The following is a 20,435-nucleotide window of genomic DNA, read 5'->3' as shown; positions in this document are numbered from 1 at the left end:
TCTTTCTACTCTGGAATGCTTTGCATCTTGTAATCACCATTGATTGCCTACTGACTAGTCAGAATCAATAAAAGGAGTAGATGTAAAATTGCCCAATCTCATGTTTTATAATATAATAGTCTAGTCAAAATGGAGGGTACTAATAGCAGTCAGCTGCATAGACATTATCTGATAATGACAGCGCGTATAGCTCAGACTACAGAGGAGCAAATTAAAGTTGGAAGCTCAGATATTGAACTTTATTTTGTTTAGAAGGAAGTGTATGCACAAATCTCATCAGAATATATGATTTACTCTTTTGTAGATAATAATATAATTTTTATTAATTTTTAATCATTTTTTGATTGCATTTATTTTCAGAGACCAGTAATACTGTTTTACCTTTGTGTTAAGATTTATCTAGTATAATTGATACATTTGCCTAAAGGCTGTAAATATGAGATTATGAAAACACTAAAGCACATAGATCTGTTCTGATAATAACAGCTTTCAATTTCAGGCTTGTATAAATCAGTAACACCCTTGAGATAAAACATGAGAACTATTACTAGGCAGTCAGAGAATTAGTCCTCTACTTTTAAGCATTTGCACTTCTCTGTTTATTGATCATTATGGGTCTCAGAAAATAATTTCATTGAATTATAATAATTTCATTAAATATTTCTAAAGTGATTGTTGTTTTATACAGAGTTTGTTAAAATCAGGCCTCCCACTGGGGCTAGCCTTTGGATCCTTCAATGAATATTCAGAATTTTAGGTCCTTAAGCATCCTTGATTATGGTTTTACAAAAGAGAAACAATGTGTACAGTTTCAGAGTCCATCTAAAAAAGAGCTGTGCTGAGAAAATCAGTCTTAACAATTGATAAATTACATCCCCTATTGGAAAAGAAACATGTTCATGGCATTTTGAAAGACGTTCAGCATGGTAGTCAAGTTCTTTTAGTGAGTTTCCTGACAATTATGTTCTTTTACTATTCCCTACACCTAGAAGTAAGAATTCCTCCCCAGACAGCTTTCAAATACAGTGATTAGGGAGTGTACATAGAATAGAAATCTTGTTTGTAGATTTTGATTATGGATTAATTACTTAATTGTGTCTTTTGCCTGTTTAGGGTTGTTAATGGATATGAATATTTGGTTTTTGACCTTTTTTCCCCCATTCTTTTGTTCTGGTTTGTATTAAGTTCTCCTCACTGGAAGCCATGTGATAGAATCACTTTTCCATCTCATGTTCCTGTCTTCACTGTTTATAGTAGTATAAGACTTTTGTTTTGGAGCAAGAGGTGTATTAGATCAAAGGGCAAAGGACTACCTGCACTAATTTTGCTTGTGTTGTTCTGTAATTCTGTGCTCTGGAGATAGGCTTTTTGGTAAATGATTTTTATTTTATATAGGATGAAAATTTGTAAGAATTTTGTAAGAATAACATAAACTTCATAACAATGAAGTTATGGTCTAGAGATACTAAGAGATGCTCAATAAAGCTTTTTCATTCTTTTAGACATATATGGTTAATGAAAATCCTATGTAATATTTACAGAATTCTTACTCTTTGCTGAGCACTGTTCTCAATGTTGTATGTGTTACCTCTTTTAATCTGCACAGCTATTCTATGAAGTAAGCACTATTTCACCTTATTGTACAGCTAAGAAAACTGGTGCACAGAGAGGTTAGGTGATACTGAAAAATGACAGAGGCAATATTTGAATTTCTCCTTAACTCCATCTCAACAACTCATTCTGATTCCCAGGAAAGCCCAAGATCAGTTGGTCCCCATGGACAAAACATTGATAGTAATTACCCCCTTCCATTGGATAAAGGCTAATGATTAAAATGAGGAGACTCATACTAAACCTACAGCTTCCAAATTTGTCAGCACTGGAACAGCTTATGCAATATCCAGCTTCAGGTGTGAGACAGGGAGGCAGGATGCAGAGAGGTGGGTCAGGGCCTCGAGCACAGCATCAGGGATAAGCACAAGTAAAAGTTGCCCTTGGGAAATAACAGCTAAGTTTTATTGAGCACTCCGTGTGCTAGACCCAGTGTAATGCAATGCCTTATTAAAGTTAGCGTCTTATAATCGTTCCAATTTTATCAATGCAGCAGCTGGGGTTTAAAATGGTTAGGCAGTTTTCCCAGGGTTACATAGCTACTGAATGATAGTAGCAGAACTCAGACTCAGTTTGTCTGAATCCAGAGGTCGTTGCTCTAGGACTCCTGGTTTAGCATCACATGTAAGAGTTTAGGAGTTATCATTCCTGTCCTTACAAGAAAAACCTGGACAAACTGGAAATCAGTGCGTTCTCTTGGACCCGTAAGAGATGAGGTTTCCAGGCAAATCACCACCTCCAAATCTAGAAAGACAGGCTCATTCAGAGAGAAACATTAAGATCTGCATACCTGCAGCAGAAGCCACTTGAGTCATAGGAACACTTCAGTGATAATTTTGATGAATTACTGGATGCTAAGTAGGGGAGTAGTATGAATGTGAGAAATTCTGAGGGACCTCAACCTCAGAAAGTCCTTAACACATTCATGGGATTTACCTCCAGAAATCCCACTGGTGTCTTATGATGAACATTTCATCATTACTCTGGCAAAAAGTGATTATTGTGAAATAAGCCCAGAGTTATCTCCATAACAAAAGTTTACTCTCCAGGGAAGACTTTTTCAGGGCTTTATTTACGGCCCAGCCAAGGAAAGGGCATTCTTCCCATTCTAGATCTCTGTAAGCCTTCCAGTCATCTCTGAGGTTGTCCACAGAGGTCATGTCTTCAATGAAAATGTATTGGAAACACCACAACCAGGGATTAATATAGGGGAAAGAGAAGCAAATAAAGTATGTCACAGGCTTACCTGGTGGCTCAGATGTAAAGAATCTATCTGCACTGTGGGAGACCTGGGTTCCATCCTTGGGTTGGGAAGATCCCCTGGAGGAGAGCATGGCAACCCCCTCCAGTTTTCTTACCTGGAGAATCCGCATGGACAGAGGAGCCTGTGGGCTACAGTCCATGGGGTTGCAAAGAGTCAGACACAACTGAGAGACTAAGCACACAACACAAAGTCACTGGAGTGACTGTGAATATACCACAGCACAAGTGGAAAGGGCCTACTGGAACACTGAGATGTAATTGGACAATTATAGAATATTCCCCCTCCTCCACATCTTGTCACCACTCCCACAGGGCTGCAGTATAATAACTGGATTACAAGCAAAAAACTGCAAGACTCAGACACATACCTACACACCTATAGAAAACATTAAACACAGCACAACGTTTAGCCAGATAGCCAGATTCACATAAATCCTCAAACTAAAAATTAAGTTACATCAGTTCCTATTCCTGATATAATATATCCAGCTTTCAGCAAAAAGTTACATTGCCAAAAAGCAAGAATAAACATTCTGAAGAGACAAAGCATTTATCAGAAACAGACTCAGATAGAACACAGATGCTGGGAATTATCAGACAAGGAATTTAAAATAAACATGGAACATGATTGGTGTGTTAGGTACCCTAATGGAAACGTAGACAACGTGTAAAAGCAGATGATAGAACAGTCAGAACAATGCCCTCCTTCCATACCAAGGAGCCCACATTGTGATCTTCAGAAACTATGAATACATTATCTTAAAAGGCAAAAAGAACTTTGAAGATGTCAATAAGGGCTTTGAGATAGAATATCTTGGATTGTCTAGGTGGGCCCTATAATCACAAGGGTCCTAAAAAGTAGAAGAGAAAGGCAAGAGAGAAAGTCAGAATGGTGCAATGTGAGAAGGACTCAATGACAGTTGTTAACTTTGAAGACAGAGGAAGGAGGCAAGGAATGCAGACAGGCCCCAGAAGATGGAAAAGGCAAGAAAATGGATTATTCCCTAGAGCTTCCAGATAATAATGCAGTTCTTCCTACACCTTGATTTTGGCCCAATGGGACCTGTGTTGTACTTTTAACATATAGAACTGTATGACAGTATGTGTGTTTTGCCTTTGACAGCTAAATTTGGTATAATTTGTTAAGGTATCCATTGAATACTGATGCAGATGGGTCATGTAAGCAGAAGGATGGCAAATTCCAAGAAAGAATCAAAGGAAAGGCTAAAAATCAAAAGCACTGTAACCAAAGTGAAGAATGCTTCTGGTGGATTCATCTGGGCCAAGTAGACTTGGCCCACATAAGGAAAGAATCAGTGAACTAGAAGATAGGTCAATAAGAGCTTCCCAAATTGGAATGCAAGGAAAAAAACTGACTCAATGAAAACAAAACAAATCACGGAAGAGAACATCCAAGAATTGTGGGACCATTTCAAAAGATGTTTGGGATAACAAAAAGGGTAGAAAGAAAAGAAAAAGATCAGAAGAAATATTTGAAGGAGTAATTGCTGACATGTTCCAAAATAGACACACAAAAGATTAAGAAATCTGAGAACACCAGGTAGGATAAATACCAAACATGGGTATGCACGCACACACACAGACACACACACACACACACACATGCACATATACCTATGCATGTTATGTTCAAACTGCAGTTGGTCAGAGACAGAAAAAGACTTGAAAGAAGCCAGGGGGATAAATAATGTTACCTTTGGAGGAACAAGTATAAGAATTACAGTGGTCTTCTGGTCAGAAATCATGCAAGCCAGCAGAATATGGAGTGAAATATTCAGTGATGAAAGAAGAGACTGTCCACCAAAGTAGAATTCTATATCCATCAAAATTATTCTTCAAAAATATTGGATAAATAAGCACTTTCTCAGACAAACAAAAACTGAGAGAACTCATCATCAATTGATTTGTTCTATAAGAATTGCTAAAAGAAGTTCTTTAGGGAGGAAGGAAGATGATATAGGTCAGAAATTTGGATCTACATAAAAAAAAGTTCATCAGAGAAGGAATAAATAAAGATAAAATAAAGTTTTTTAGTTTCCTTATTCTTAATTAAACCAAAAGGCAGCTTTAAAGTAATCATAGTAACAATGAATGGTATAGTATATGGATTATAGTAAATGAAGCCAGCAGTGTTAGAAGAGGTGAAGCATACAGATGATATTCTGGACCAGTAGGGGGATTGAAGGACCTCTTCAGATTGTAGTCACAACAGAAAGATTGCTGGAAACCCCTGCATGTGATTTAGGTCAAAGGATAACGTATAATACTCACTATGTTCCAGGTGCTGTTTAATATTAGGGACAAAAATATGAATAAGTGTGGTCCATACCTTTAAAAAGTATAGCTAAAGCAGGAAACATGGACAAATAAATAAGTATCATCCAGATCATTCATTTGTTCAACACATATTTCTTGAGCACCTACTTTATACCAGGAAAAGTAATAAATGCCAAAAGTCATGTCTAGAGGTATGAATCAAAGCTGCATGAGAGATATTAATAGGACTAAAAGGAGAAATAGAACATTACAGGTAAGAACCTGAACAAGCAACATGAATGGCAGACATGGGGCATTAGCAATTTCTGAATTAGTAAATTATATGAGTATTTCATACTTTGTCTCAAAGCAGTTCCAAGCATTATGTAGCTTAGGGCCCAAGGACCAGATCAGACTATGAGATACACTAGATTAGAATAGAAATGAAAGAATGGGGCAGGAACTAACAACTCATTATGAGTTTAATTATCAAATTTGACTTACTCATGTTGGTACTACCTTTTTTCTGTTTGTTTTTAAATTAACACCTGAAATGGAATCAAATTAACATTTTTTTTACCGATTCAAATTAACATTCTTAATCTTGGAGTAGGAAGTCAGTTTCCTGAGGAACATTAACTCTTGGCTAGAGAGTGAGCTCTAACCTGGAAAACACAGTGATGATAGATAAACAGTTCATCAGTTGTGTAGATTGAAACCCAATCAAATGAGAGTCTACCAACTCTATTTAGTCCTGTTAGGCCAGAGACTGAAATTAGTGTGTCACCGCTGGAGCCATGGTGTTTAGAGGGACCAGAGAGAGAGAAAGAACCCACTATTGCCATGCTGATCTGCTTGGCTTAGAGTTGCCATAGGATGGGGACAGATTAAGACCCATCAGTCTGGGACAGATGACTGAAAGATGAAAATTACATTTGATTTTGTGGAGGGAGAGCTCAATATAAGAGGAATCATCAAGAAAACGGAGATCAGCCTATGTAATACTCAGCTTTCTAGAACTGAACTGCCCAATGACATGGTCACTAGTTAAATTTAAGTTAATGAAAATTACATAAAATTATATATGAGGTCCTCAATTGCACTAGTCTCATATTACATGCTCTTATGTGCCCAGTGGCTGCCATATTGGATAACACAGAAATCAAACATTTCCACCAATGCAGAAGGGTCTTTTAGATGGTAGTGTTTTAGGGCAGTGGCCCCCAAACTTTTTGGCACCAGGGATCAGTTCTGTGGAAGACAGTTTTTCCATGGACTAGGTGAGGGGGGTGGTTTCAGGATAATTCAAGTGCGTTACATTTAATGTGCGCTTTATTTCTATTATTATTATATCAGCTCCACCTCAGATCATCAGGCATTAAATCCTGGAGGTTGGGAACCCCTGTTCTAGAGTGTGTGAGAGGTTATAATACATCAGAAATGCAGGTTAATATCTTCTAGAAACAACTGTAAAGCAGCTTTAAAAAAATTTTTTTTTAAATTTTTCCAGTGAGGATAAGAAAGCTCTTGCAGTATAGTTATCCAGCCCTACCCACAAACATTTGTATGGGTGTTTGTCTCTTGTAAGTAGAATGAAATGTTCTCATTTTTACAAATTAGGAAATTTAGTGAAGTCAAGTCACTTCATACTAGTAGTAAATGGAATAGTCAGGAGTTTAAGTCAGGTTGCTTAGCTCCAAAGCCTGTTCACTCGACCTTTGTACTCCAAGACACCCCAGAAGGCTAGATCCAGGACAGAGGTCCCTGGTGGTCGCTGGCGGGGGCACCTTTGGTTCAGTGCCAGTGTCTGGACTTAGTAGGGAATGAGTCCATTCTGCTTGCGCAGCAGTTGTTAGATATTTTGTAATATTACTGTTGCCAGAAAACATGTATATTAATGTTCACCTTTTTGATCTTTGCCAAAAGTTACATGCATTTAATACTTTTCATCAATACCAAGACTCGTTGGTTTTCATGAGTCTAATTTGTTTTTCATTGTTTAGTGAAAAAAAGTGAGAAAACTCTTTATGTACAATATAAACACACTGCTTTTCTTTTTCAATACTTGAAACTGATGGATGTTTAACCAATTAGAAGTATTAAAAAATAAATTCACTTCCATATACTGGAAACAATTCCTCAATTTCTTAGTCTGAAATAATGTGAAGTACCTTCATTTCTACTCTGTGTTTTTAGTTTCTTCTTTGGGGAGATGTTAGGTTTAAAATATCATCTTCAAATTCATTTTGGGTTTTGTTTTGTTTTTTTAAAAAAGAGCTAATTACACTGCATTGTTTTTTCCCCCAGCTTTTTCTTTTTTGCTCTTGATTTATTTCAAGCATTTTTTGAAATAACTATTGAGACTTCTTCATTAAAGAATTTTTTTTTTTAACAGTGAATAGAGCAACTCTTTGCTAAATCTTCTGGGGCTAGAGAATTTCAGTTGAAGTTTAATAGTTTTTAGGCTGTGAAATAGACTTCAGCTCTCAAATGCTCAAATATTTTGGAAAGCCTTGGATCATTTGTGATTGACAGTTCAAAAATACAATGATCTGTTGTGTCTGGCCCATGTCATGCTGGAGAATACTAAATCAATAGTAATGCCATCAGAACCAGAAATCAAATGCAAAATAGTTCCCTTGGCTTCCTGCATAATGACATTTGCTCTTTTGATAAATTACTAATGGATTCTTGGACTGGAGACCAGGAACAGCTAAGCCTGGATTATAAATGGAAAGGGTGAAATAGTGATGTTTATTGTACAGAAAAATTTGCCTTCAGTGAATGTTCTACACAAAGAATGTCCAAATATTATTGAATCTCACATTGTGATAGAATATTAGTAAAAGGGCAAGAAATTTGATGTCATGAATATGTTTTAGGGCAAGAAAAGGAGCTGTGCTTAGTCACTCAGTTGTGTCCGACTCTTTGCGACCCAATGGATGATAGCCTGCTAGGCTCCTTGGTCAGTGGGGATTCCCCAGCCAAGAATACTGGCGTGGGTTCCCATTCCCTTCTCCAGGGGGTCTTCCCCACCCAGGGATCAAACCAGGGTCTCCCACGTTGCAGATAGATTCTTTACCGTCTGAGCCAATGGGGAAGCAAGAAAAGGAGAGGTGCTTCATATTACCGTCTTTAAAGCCTGAACTGAAATTAAAAAAAGAAAAAATCTTTTGACCACCTGCTCCATAGTGCCCATAGATGTATGTACATATTGCAAATATGGTGTAAGGAAAAATACTATTAAGAATATCCAAATACCACCTAACTCAAAAGCTTTAGAAACTTATTGCAAGAGGAAGTCTTTCTACCACTCAGTTGCACTGAATTGTGTGATAAATGCAGATTAGCTTCTGGGCTCTACAGAATGCCAGATAACATGAAATAAGGTATGTTAACAGTCTATTCTTTCTGTGTTTGTGGTGTACAAAATGAAAATACTTCAAGCTTTGGATGTCCGCTAATTCTAATCTTTCTGTAATTATAAAGTAACTTCTATATTTTCCTGTGTGTGGAAAATGAATAAAAGTAGGACTTGCTCACTAAAAATGAAAAAATCTTTTCCCTCTGCCTCTTGACCACCTCATTTACTTAATGTCATGGCTGCATCTCACTGACCTGCTTAAGTGAACATTTGTGCTTCAGAAATACCTTTGTTTTGTCAGACTTTCAAATTAAACAGGAAAATTTTTATTCTGAAGGATTAAATGCAACCAGGGAACAAAATAATGAAAAGCTTTATTTGAGAAGAAATAACTCTTTGGAATAAGAGGTTACCATATGTCAATATGTCACACACAGAAAAAGTGAGCTTTTGATTACTTAGAGGTAAGGTTGCCAGAGGGTTTCTGATTTAAATTTCTAAGGCTTGATCAGAGAGAGCATCAATGAAAATCCTCATAACTTGTGAACTTGACTTTTATTCCTTTGAAAAATTATACAAAATATATTTTGCTCACATTTATATTCCATGTGGTATGTTTCTCCTTGTAACTTTTGCAGTTATTCTTGTGGAGGTTTTACACTCATTGTAAAGTCAGAATTGAATTTAAGCATTTCTAGAAAAAGCAATAAGTTTAGAAGTGGAAAACTGACCCCAAAAGTTGTCTCAAAAATGCTTAAGTACAAGAAAGTCTGAGAAAACCTAAATAGATATGAATTGTGACTACTTAAATCAATTATGGTGTACCCTTAAAATGGAATTCTGTTGATACATTTAAAAGATTGAATAGTTTTCAAGACACATTGAATGAAAGCAACAAAGTGTCCCCACTGTTAAGTACCTTGTTTTTTTTTTTCATTTAGTATTTTTATGTGCATATACATAGACTCTCTTTAGAATCAAGGCATCAGTTCAGTTCAGTTCAGTAGCTCAGTTGAATCCGACTCTTTGCGACCCCATGAACCGCGGCACGCCAGGCCTCCCTGTCCATCACCAACTGCCGAAGTCCACCCAAACTCATGTCCATCAAGTTGGTGATGCCATCCAACCATCTCATCCTCTGTCGTCCCCTTCTCCTCCCGCCCTCAATCTTTCCCAGCATCAGGGTCTTTTCAAATGAGTCAGCTCTTTGCATCAGGTGGCCAAAGCATTGCAGTTTCAGCTTCAACAACAATCCCTGCAATGAACACCGAGGAACCATCTCCTTTAGGATGGACTGGTTGGATCTCCTTGCAGTGCAAGGGACTCTCCAGAGTCTTCTCCAACGCCACCGTTCAAAAGCATCAATTCTGTGCTCAGCCTTCTTTCTAGTGCAACTCTCACATCCATATATGACCACTGGAAAAACCATAGCCTTTACTAGATGGACCTTTGTTGGCAAAGTAATATCTCTGCTTTTTAATATGCTATCTAGGTTGGTCCTAACTTTCCTTCCAAGGAGTAAGTGGCTTTTAATTTCTTGGCTGCATTTACCATCTGCAGTGATTTTGAAGTCAGAAAAATAAAGTCAGCCACTGTGTCCACTGTTTCCCCATCTATTTCCCATGAAGTGATGGGACCGGATGCCATGAACTTAGTTTTCTGAATTAGTTGAGATTTAAGCCAACTTTCTCACTCTCCTCATTTACTTTCATCAAGAGGCTCTTTAGTTCTTTTTCACTTTCTGCCATAAGGGTAGTGTCATCTGCATATATGAGGTTATTGATATTTGTCCCGGCTATCTTGATTCCAGTTTGTGCTTCCTCCAGCTCAGCGTTTCTCAAGATGTACTCTGCATATAATTTAAATAAGCAGGGTGACAATATACAGCCTTGACGTACTCCTTTTCCTATTTGGAACCAGTCTGTTGTTCCATGTCCAGTTCTAATTGTTGCTTCCTGACCTGCATACGAGTTTCTCAAGAGGCAGGTCAGGTGGTCTGGTATTCCCATCTCTTTCAGAATTTTCCACAGTTTATTGTGATCCACACAGTCAAAGGCTTTGGCATAGTCAATAAAGCAGAAATAGATGTTTTTCTGGAACTCTCTTGCTTTTTTGATGATCCATCAGATGTAGGCAATTTGATCTCTGGTTCCTCTGCCTTTTCTAAAACCAGCTTGAACATCTGGAAGTTCATGGTTCACGTATTGCTGTAGCTTGGCTTGGAGATTTTGAGCTTACTTTACTAGCGTGTGAGATGAGTGCAGTTGTGTGGCAGTTTGAGCATTCTTTGGCATTGCCTTTCTTTGCGACTGGAATGAAAACTGATCTTTTCCAGTCCTGTGGCCACTGCTGAGTTTTCCAAATTTGCTGGCATATTGAGTGCAGCACTTTCACAGCATCATCTTTCGGGATTTGGAATAGCTCAACTGGAATTCCATCACCTCCACTAGTTTTGTTTGTAGTGATTCTTCCTAAGGCCCATTTGACTTCACATTCCAGTATTTCTGGCTCTAGGTGAGTGATCACACCATCGTAATTATCTGAGTCATGAAGATCTTTTTTGTATAGTTCTGTGTATTCTTGCCACCTCTTCTTAATATCTTCTGCTTCTGTTAGGTCCCTACCATTTCTGTCCTTTATTGAGCCCATCTTTGCATGAAATATTCCCTTGGTATCTCTCATTTTCTTGAAGTGATCTCCAGTCTTTCCCATTCTGTTGTTTTCCTCTATTTCTTTGCATTGATTGCTGAGGAAGGCTTTCTTTTCTCTCCTCGCTGTTTTTTGGAGCTCTGCATTCAAATGGTTATATCTTTCTTTTTCTCCTTTGCTTTTCACTTCCCTTGTTTTTACAGGTATTTGTAAGGCCTCCTCAGACAGCCATTTTGCTTTTTTGCATTTCTTTTTCTTGAGGATGGTCTTGATTCCTGTCTCCTGTGCAATGTCATAAACCTCCATCCATAGTTCATCAGGTCTATGTCCTGATGAACTAGTCAGATCTAGTCCCTTAAATCTATTTCTCACTTCCACTGTATAGTCATAGGGATTTGCTCCCAGTGCCCGAGGGCAGGGGTGGTGGCCGAGGGGAGCTACCCTGCTTCCGAGATAAGGAGCAGTGGCTGCACTTTGCTGGAGCAGCCGAAAGAGAGACCCCACGTCCAAGATAAGAGAAACCCAAGTAAGACGGTAGGCACTGAGAGAGGGGGTCAGAGGGCAGACAGACTGAAACTACAATCACAGACAACTAGCCAATCTGATCACACAGACCACAGCCTTGTCTAACTCAATGAAACTAAGCCATGCCATGTGGGGCCACCCAAGACAGCCAGGTCATAGTGGAGAGATCTGACAGAATGTGGTCCACTAGAGATGGGAATGGCAAACCACTTCAGTATTCTTGCCTTGAGAACCCCATGAACAGTATGAAAAGACAAAAAGATAGGACACTGAAAGATGAACTCCCCAGGTTGATAGGTGCCCAATATGCTACAGGAAATCAGTGGAGAAATAACTCCAGAAAGAATGAAGGGATGGAGCCAAAGCCAAACAACACCCACTTGTGAATGGGACTGGTGATAGAAGCAAGATTCGATGCTATAAAGAGCAATATTGCATAGGAACCTGGAATGTTAGGTCCATGAATCAAGACAAATTGGAAGTGGTCAAATAGGAGACGACAAGAGGGAACATCGACATTCTAGGAATCAGTGAACTAAGATGGAGTGGAATGGGTGAATTTAACTCAGATGATCATTATATCTACTACTGTGGGCAGGAATCCCTTAGAAGAAATGGAATAGCCATCATAGTCAACAAGAGTCCAAAATGATCTCTGTTCATTTCCAAGGTAAACCATTCAATATCACAGTAATCCAAGTCTATGCTTTGACCAGTAACAACACGGAAAAAAGATGTGCTTTTCATTATAGGGGACTGGAATGCAAAAGAAGGAAGTCAATTAACACCTGGCTGCTGCTGCTAAGTTGCTTCAGTCATGTCTGACTCTATGCGACGCCATAGACAGCAGCCCCCGTCCCTGGGATTCTCCAGGCAAGAACACTGGAGTGGGTTACCATTTCCTTCTCCAATGCATGAAAGTGAAAAGTGAAAGTGAAGTCTCTCAGTCGTGTCCGACTCTGTGCGACCCCATAGACAGCAGCCCACTAGGCTCCTCCGTCCATGGGATTTTCCAGGCAAGAGTACTGGAGTGGGGTGCCATTGCCTTCTCTGAGAAACACCTGGAGTAACAGCCAAATTTGGCCTTGGAGTACAGAATGAAGCAGGGCAAAGACTAATAGAGTTCTGCCAAGAGAATGCACTGGTCATAGCAAACACCCTCTTCCAACAATACAAGAGAAGATTCTACACATGGACATCACCAGATGGTCGACACCAAAATCAGATTGATTGTATTCTCTGCAACCAAAGATGGAGAAGCTCTATACAGTCAACAAAAACAAGATCGGGAGCTGACTGTGGCTCAGATCATGAACTCCTTATTGCCAAATTCAGACTGAAATTGAAGAATAATTGCATAAGAAATTGGTAATATTGCTTTGGGGTAAGGGAAGAATGCCAGGGCTCAAGTGATTGAGAGATTTGTTTTTCAATCAGAGATTTGTGTTTTGTATAGCCCTTTGTACTTGAATCTTAAGTGACAAGGCAAGATAGACATATGGAATAATACCTTCATTCTTTAAATGTATTGCTTATATTTCAAGTTTCATCAAAACTTGACATCATTTTGTCCAGTAAAGTGGAAATGTGAATGTATAATGAGTTAGGAGTTTTGTTTGCTTGTTACAAGTTTAGTTTTTTTGTGTGTGCTTGTTATGAGTTTCATTCTGTTTGTTATAAGTTTTATTTTACTTTACTTTGAAATGAAAAATTAGATTAGTAACTTCCATTTTGTAAATATCTTGATGGTAAAGTAAATATTCAGCAATAAAATAAAATATTTTTCAATTTATGGCAATAATTGTCAAAAGATAAAAACATGTTGGTACAACAGAATAATTTGAACAATACATTTACTATTGCAACCAATATGTTGACTGATAACTTCATATATATGAGGTCTATTGTGTATATATGTTAACAGACCTCATATATATGTATATATATGTTTTATGTAGATAAAAACTGATAACAGACCTCATATATATGTATATATATATATGTTTTATGACCTCATATATATAACAAACCTCATATATATGTATATATATATATGTTTTATGGCCTCATATATATAACAAACCTCATATATATGTTTGTTAACAGACCTCATATATATGTATATATATGTTTTATGTAGATAAAAACTGATAAACAGTTATCTACATTTAGTTATCCTGTGGAGACAAAATACTAGTTAAATAAATAAAACTAAAATTTTGAACTATTTTCTTTTATGTTGCCTTTAACTTTAGAAACTCACAATTCTGAAAATTTAAACGTGTTGACTACTTGGTTTCCCCTCTACACCGTCATTATTTTAACTTGTTCTGAAATGAGCCACGTGTAGTATCTTGTATTATGTCCCCACATCTGCTGCTCCATATAAACCAGTACTGACGTCTTAGAAATAATAGACCCCCTTTCATTCTCTAATACAGACACTGTCATTATGTGTGATTGTATTAGAGCTTTAAATGTTTCCACTCTATATTTCTGTTTTCAGCTTTGCATATGGAATAAATGATCCATTATTTCAGTAGTTTTGCATATTGTTATATTTTTGAGGGTCCATACTCTCCCTTCCCCTCCCTTTCTCCTGCTTATTCTCTCCCTTTGCTTTTCTCTCCTTCACCTCTTCACTCTCCTGCTTGCTGGCTCTCTGTGTCCGTGTCTGTGTCACTCCCCAGTTGTAGTTCTTTGGAATAAGGTGAAAGGTGTGGAGCAGGCACCTAGACCTATTGAGTGGCACATACCAGGCAGTGCATCTTCTGCTGGAGAATTTAGCTGTCACTTTGGAGCCTGCTGAATGAAACTGGTATGCAATTCACATACCCCAGGTACTGAAAGGGAAACTGCATCTGCTGTCTGCACAGATTACTGATAAGATTTTATCTTTTCTCCTGCTGATACTGATAGAGCTACAGCCAGGTGGGCAGTAAATAAAGATTTATTATGGGCTGGATTTGTTAGCTAGTGGTACTGTCTTAGAACTATATCAAAAAAGACCCAGAAGTGTTCATCTTTCTCATCCATAGAGCCTAATAATGGTGTGGTATGGGAGAGGTGGCGGCAGGATGTGATCTATCTAGTTTGTTTTAAACAGCGAACATTTCTTACAAAATCAGCCTAATCTAAATAGATGACTAAAAATCCAGGAGTTGATAAATTATCATCATGGCACCTGCATCTTATGCCTCAAGAACCCTAAGCAAACCCAGGGCTGTACTTACGGATTAATTGAGCATGCATAATTTACCACTGCAGTTTACATAAGTGTAAGTATTTTTCTCATCCTGGTAAATAGGCATTTCCAGCTTCAGGAGAAAAATAAGAATATTGCTACACAATGAAATGAGCCATCAGCCGATTCGGCTATTATAAGAAAAAAAGGCCCCTGCTCTTGCTGCCAATGTTTAATTCTTAAATTGAAATTATTTTTAAAGTATAATTTGCTTTTCACCATTTATATGTATTTCTTTTTGCTCAAATTTACTGTGTTGATTTTACCCATGCCTGTAGTCAGTACTTCATTTTTTAGGATATGAAATAGCTCAACTGGAATTCCATCACCTCCTCTAGCTTTGTTTGTAGTGATGCTTCCTAAGGCCTACTTGACTTCACGTTCTAGGATGTCTGGCTCTAGGTGAGTGATCACACCATCATGATTATCTGGGTCATGAAGATCTTTTTTGTACAGTTGTTCTATGTATTCTTGCCACCTCTTCTTAATATCTTCTGCTTCTGTTAGGCCCATACCATTTCTATCCTTTATTGAGCCCATCTTTGTGTGAAATGTTCCCTTGGTATCTCTAAATTTCTTGAAGAGATCTCTAGTCTTTCTCATTCTGCTGTATTCCTCTAGTTCTTTGCATTGATCGATGAAGAAGGCTTTCTTATCTCCACGAACAAAACTAGTGGAGGTGATGGAATGCCAGTTGAGCTATTTCAAATCCTAAAAGATAATGCTGTGAAAGTGCTGCACTCAGTATGCCAGCAAATTTGGAAAACTCAGCAGTGGCCACAGGACTGGAAAAGGTCAGTTTTCATTGCAATCCCAAAGAAAGGCAATACCAAAGAATGCTCAAACTACTGCACAATTGCAGTCATCTCACACACTAGTAAAGTAATGCTCAAAATTCTCCAAGCCAGGCTTCAGCAATACGTGAACCATGAACTTCCAGATGTTCAAGCTGGTTTTAGAAAAGGCAGAGGAAACAGAGATCAAATTGCCAATATCCGCTGGATCATGGAAAAAGGAAGAGAGTTCCAGAAAAACATCCATTTCTGCTTTATTGACTATGCCAAAGTCTTTGACTGTGTGTATCACAATAAACTGTGGAAAATTCTTCAGAGATGGGAATACCAGACCACCTGACCTACCTCTTGAGAAACTTGTATGCAGGTCAGGAAGCAACATTTAGAACTGGACATGGAACAACAGACTGGTTCCAAACAGGAAAAGGAGTACATCAAGGCTGTATATTATCACCTTGCTTCTTTAACTTATATGCAGAGTACATCTTGAGAAACGCTGAGCTGGAGAAAGCACAAGCTGGAATCAAGATAGCCGGGAGAAATATCAATAACCTCAGATATGCAGATGACACCACCCTTATGGCAGAAAGTGAAGAACTAAAGAGCCTCTTGATGAAAGTGAATGAGGAGAGTGAAAAATTTGTCTTAAAGCTCAACATTCAGAAAGCTAAGATCATGGCATGCAGTCCCATCACTTCATGGGAAATACATGGGGAAACAGTGGACACAGTGGCTGACTTTATTTTTCTGGGCTCCAGAATCACTGCAGATGGTGACTGCAGCCATGAAATTAAAAGACGCTTACTCCTTGGAAGAAAAGTTAGGACCAACCTAGACAGCATATTCAAAAGCAGAGACATTGCTTTCTCAACAAAAGCCCATCTAGTCAAGGCTATGGTTTTTCCAGTGGTCATGTATGGATGTGAGAGTTGGACTAGAAAGAAAGCTGAGCACAGAAACATTGATGCTTTTGAACTGTGGTGTTGGAGAAGACTCTGGAGAGTCCCTTGCAAGGAGATCCAATCAGTCCATCCTAAAGAAGATCAGTCCTGGGCGTTCTTTGGAAGGACTGATTTTGAATCTGAAACTCCAGTACTTTGGCCACCTCATGCGAAGAGCTAACTCATTTGAAAAGACCCTGATGCTGGGAAAAGTTGAGCGCGGGAGGAGAAGGGAACGACAGAGGATGAGGTGGTTGGATGGCATCACCGACTCAATGGACATGAGTTTGAGCAAACTGCAGGAGTTGGTGATGGACGAGGAGGCCTGGAGTGCTGCAGTCCACGGGGTTGCAAAGAATCAGACACGACTGAGCGACTGAACTGAACTGAACTGTAGTCAGTACTATTTTCTTGTTCTGGTTTGATGCTATTATATTTGAATGATTTAGAGAATGTTAATCCAGGCACCTATTTTTTAAAAAAACTTTTTATTTTATATTGGGGCATAGCTGATTAACAATATTGTGGTAGTTTCAGGTGAACAGTGAGACGACTCAGCCATAGATATCCGTGTATCCATTCTCCCCCTAAGTTCCCTTCCATCCAGGCTGCCACATAAGATTAAGCATTGCTCCCTGTGCTATACGGTAGGTCTTTGTTGGTTATTCATTTTAAATATAGTGTTGTAAGCACATACTTTTAGTGCAGTTATTTTAAGTAAACAAAGGCAAGAAGCAAAGAAGTGGGGAATAATAGTTATGGAAACACAACAGTATTTGAATGGCTTGTCACATGTTACCCATGTATTTTTTGGTAAACTAGCAATTCATACTAAATTACTCTTTTCTTATCTATAAAATGGGAGTAATAACACCTACCTCATGAGTGGTTGTGTTAAATGTTACAACAAATGTAAAGAACATAATTCAGAATGGACTAGGTGCTCAATAAATGAGAATTTTTGTTATTATCTTACTAAAATATTTTAAAAAATAGACCTAACAGTAAATTCTAAATCTCCAAATTAGTAGTTAAGAACATTTGTTTCTATATGACAGTTTATTTAATTCTTAATATATAAAGTGTTTGGAGCTTCTTTGGTGGCTCAGACGTTAAAGAAACTGCCTGCAATATGGGAGATGTGAGTTCCATTCCTGGGCCAGGAAGATCCCCTGAAGAAGGAAATGGCAACCTAATCCAGTATTCTAGCCTAGAGAATTCCATGGACAGAGGAGTCTGGCAGGCTATAGTCTATGAGGTCACAAAGAGTCGGACATGACTAAATGACTAACAGCAAGTGTTTAGATACTGGTTAACATAATTTTTTTGTCTAATTATGAATTTATATCAAATTTATGCAAGTTTATGTATAAGCAGACAACCTCGAGGCATGTTAGGTATTCTCAACTTGCTTGTATCATAATGTCTACATTAGAGCTTTATTCTTTTTGTTTAAGCCAAAAGAGGCCCTTGTGGGAAATGAAAACTTAAATGCAATTGTTCATAAAGGAATACTATTATAAATTTATTAATCCCTGTTTTACAGTAGGGAAATACCTCTAAATCTCAATTCATATAGTAAGTATAATCTTCAGAAGCTGAGCTTAAATTTGCTTTTTCTCATCAACTCCTATTTCCTGTCCTATATACATTATAATTTTAAAATATTATTTTTTTATTTATTCTAAAAATTTTATTGCAGGAACTGCTAATGCTAAAATCTTAAATCATGCTAACTCAGTGCCCTTGTGTTAGAAGTTATAAAAAACACATTGAACTGTAACAGAGAAACTGACTAAAGGAGCTTTTCAGTGAATCTTGTAAAACCCAAGATCCCATTTATAATAGAGGTAAATGTATTTGTAGTAAGTGTAATTTTTCATGACACACAACACCCACATGTAAATTGTAAAATCCATTGTATGCATCTTTATTGGTGAGAATTACAGCTTTCAGCCAGGTATTGGGTTCTTCCTAGAAAGGCATGTCACATATTCTGCTACTTCTCTGTGGTTTTATTGATGTGGCTGTCACCCTCAAAACCCAGTGAATTCAGAAATGAAGCTGCCTTTCTGCTTGATTTTTCACTGAGGTACATTTCAGGAGACCATTGTGAGGCTCTGGTGGAAGAAGCTGAAAGGGTAATTCTCCATGAGAATAATCTTGTATCTCTGAGGCTTTCCATCTGCACACACCCGACTGGTCATTTCCTGAATACTAAATGGGAAGCTGTGGTGCCATTAGTCATGCCACAGTGGCAGCCTCAGTCCTACCAGAAATAATCATTACTTAATTAGCCAGTCTTTTTTTGCCTTTCTCTCTTTCTCTTTTAGTCATATGTTAAAAATGAGGTTACAAAGTCATGAATGGGAGAGAAGCAAGCCAAAGGGATAATTAATTGCAAGCCCAGGGCTTCGAGTCAGATAGTGAAGCATCTTTGGTCACTAAGGAGTTGAATAACTTTGGACAAGTGACTTCAAGTACCTAAGACTCAGTTTCTTCTTCTGTAACCTGGGTATTATAGTATAAATCCACCTTAATGGCTGTTCAGAGCATTAAATGAGATGATGATATAAGCACAGTGCCTTTCAGGGTATGTTGGTGAATCCTAGAGAGGTTTATACGTGGAAGCATGGATATTATCTTCTAATTTCTCTCTGAGTGCCATGGGCTTGGGTCCAAGTCTTACTACTTCCTCTTTTCGTGGCTTTCCAGGTCACGTGGTCACCTTTTTTCTTGGCTTCCTAATGTTAGTGTTGCAGTGCCAACCATCTGTCACTTAAACAGGGGATCTTATATACTCCCATCAAATGACTTCTGTAATAAGAGAAACACTGTCAGCGTCAAGTGAAGTGAGGGTCTCAGCTTTGGTTTCCATCAACCAGCCCAGCCTTGAGGGGCTCTGCTGTCCTCTTTTCAGTTAAATGTTCCTGACACCCACCCTTTTCAAGTGCAGCTGAAACAAGGAAGTCAGAGGCTGGAGCTCCACAGGTGAGGTTGAATGAATACAGCTCTACCTCACCCACTGCAACTGCTAATTTAGGTCAGTTTTATTGGCTCGTGCAAAACTTGAAATTGTCACTCAAAATGGTCTCTGATCATTGTAGTAGATATCTATCACTCTCTAACAGTTCTACTGCTAATGTGCCTTTCTATTTAAAAGAAACATTCCACTGTGTATAATATCGTTAGAATAAGTACCCTTTTCTGAATGCTTATGTCAAGAAACGGAAAGAAACCTTTTCAAAGCTTCTTGATAGCCAGGGCTAAGTCATGTGACATTGACTTGGTCAATCAGATGCTTCTGTTTGAGCCTTAACTCCAGAATAAGGATGATGGGATTCATTCATGATCACTTTACTGATGGTCAATGGCAGCATCGCATCCTTGCTGCTGCTGCCGCTAAGTCACTTCAGTTGTGTGCGACCCCAGAGACAGCAGCCCACCAGGCTCCCCTGTCCCTGGGATTCTCCAGGCAAGAACACTGGAGTGGGTTGCCATTTCCTTCTCCAATGCATGAAAGTGAAAAGTGAAAGTAAAGTCACTCAGTCGTGTCCAACTCCTAACAACCCCATGGACTGCAGCCCACCAGGCTCCTCTGTCCATAGGATTTGCCAGGCAAGAGTACTGGAGTGGGGTGCCATTGTCTTCTCCTTAGTAAGATGTTATACTATACTAAGTAAGTATATAATGTCTTCCTCTGTTGCTAGGAGGGGAGCAGCAGGTGGTGGTGAAGGTAGTATTTGGTTTGGAAAAATCTGAGATTT

At 38.4% G+C, this 20,435-nt stretch overlaps 1 protein-coding gene across 8 annotated transcripts in view; it reads left to right on the top strand.

Annotated features, from left to right (window-relative positions):
• Positions 1 to 20,435, top strand: part of NTNG1 (netrin G1) — a 370,195-nt gene that overhangs the window by 96,583 nt on the left and 253,177 nt on the right. The window lies entirely within an intron of this gene.

Source organism: Bos javanicus, chromosome 3 (assembly GCF_032452875.1).
Source record: "Bos javanicus breed banteng chromosome 3, ARS-OSU_banteng_1.0, whole genome shotgun sequence".
In the NCBI taxonomy this organism is placed as follows: domain Eukaryota; kingdom Metazoa; phylum Chordata; class Mammalia; order Artiodactyla; family Bovidae; genus Bos; species Bos javanicus.
The sequence above is the reverse complement of the archived record's forward strand: the minus strand, read 5'-3'. Positions and strand labels throughout refer to the sequence as shown.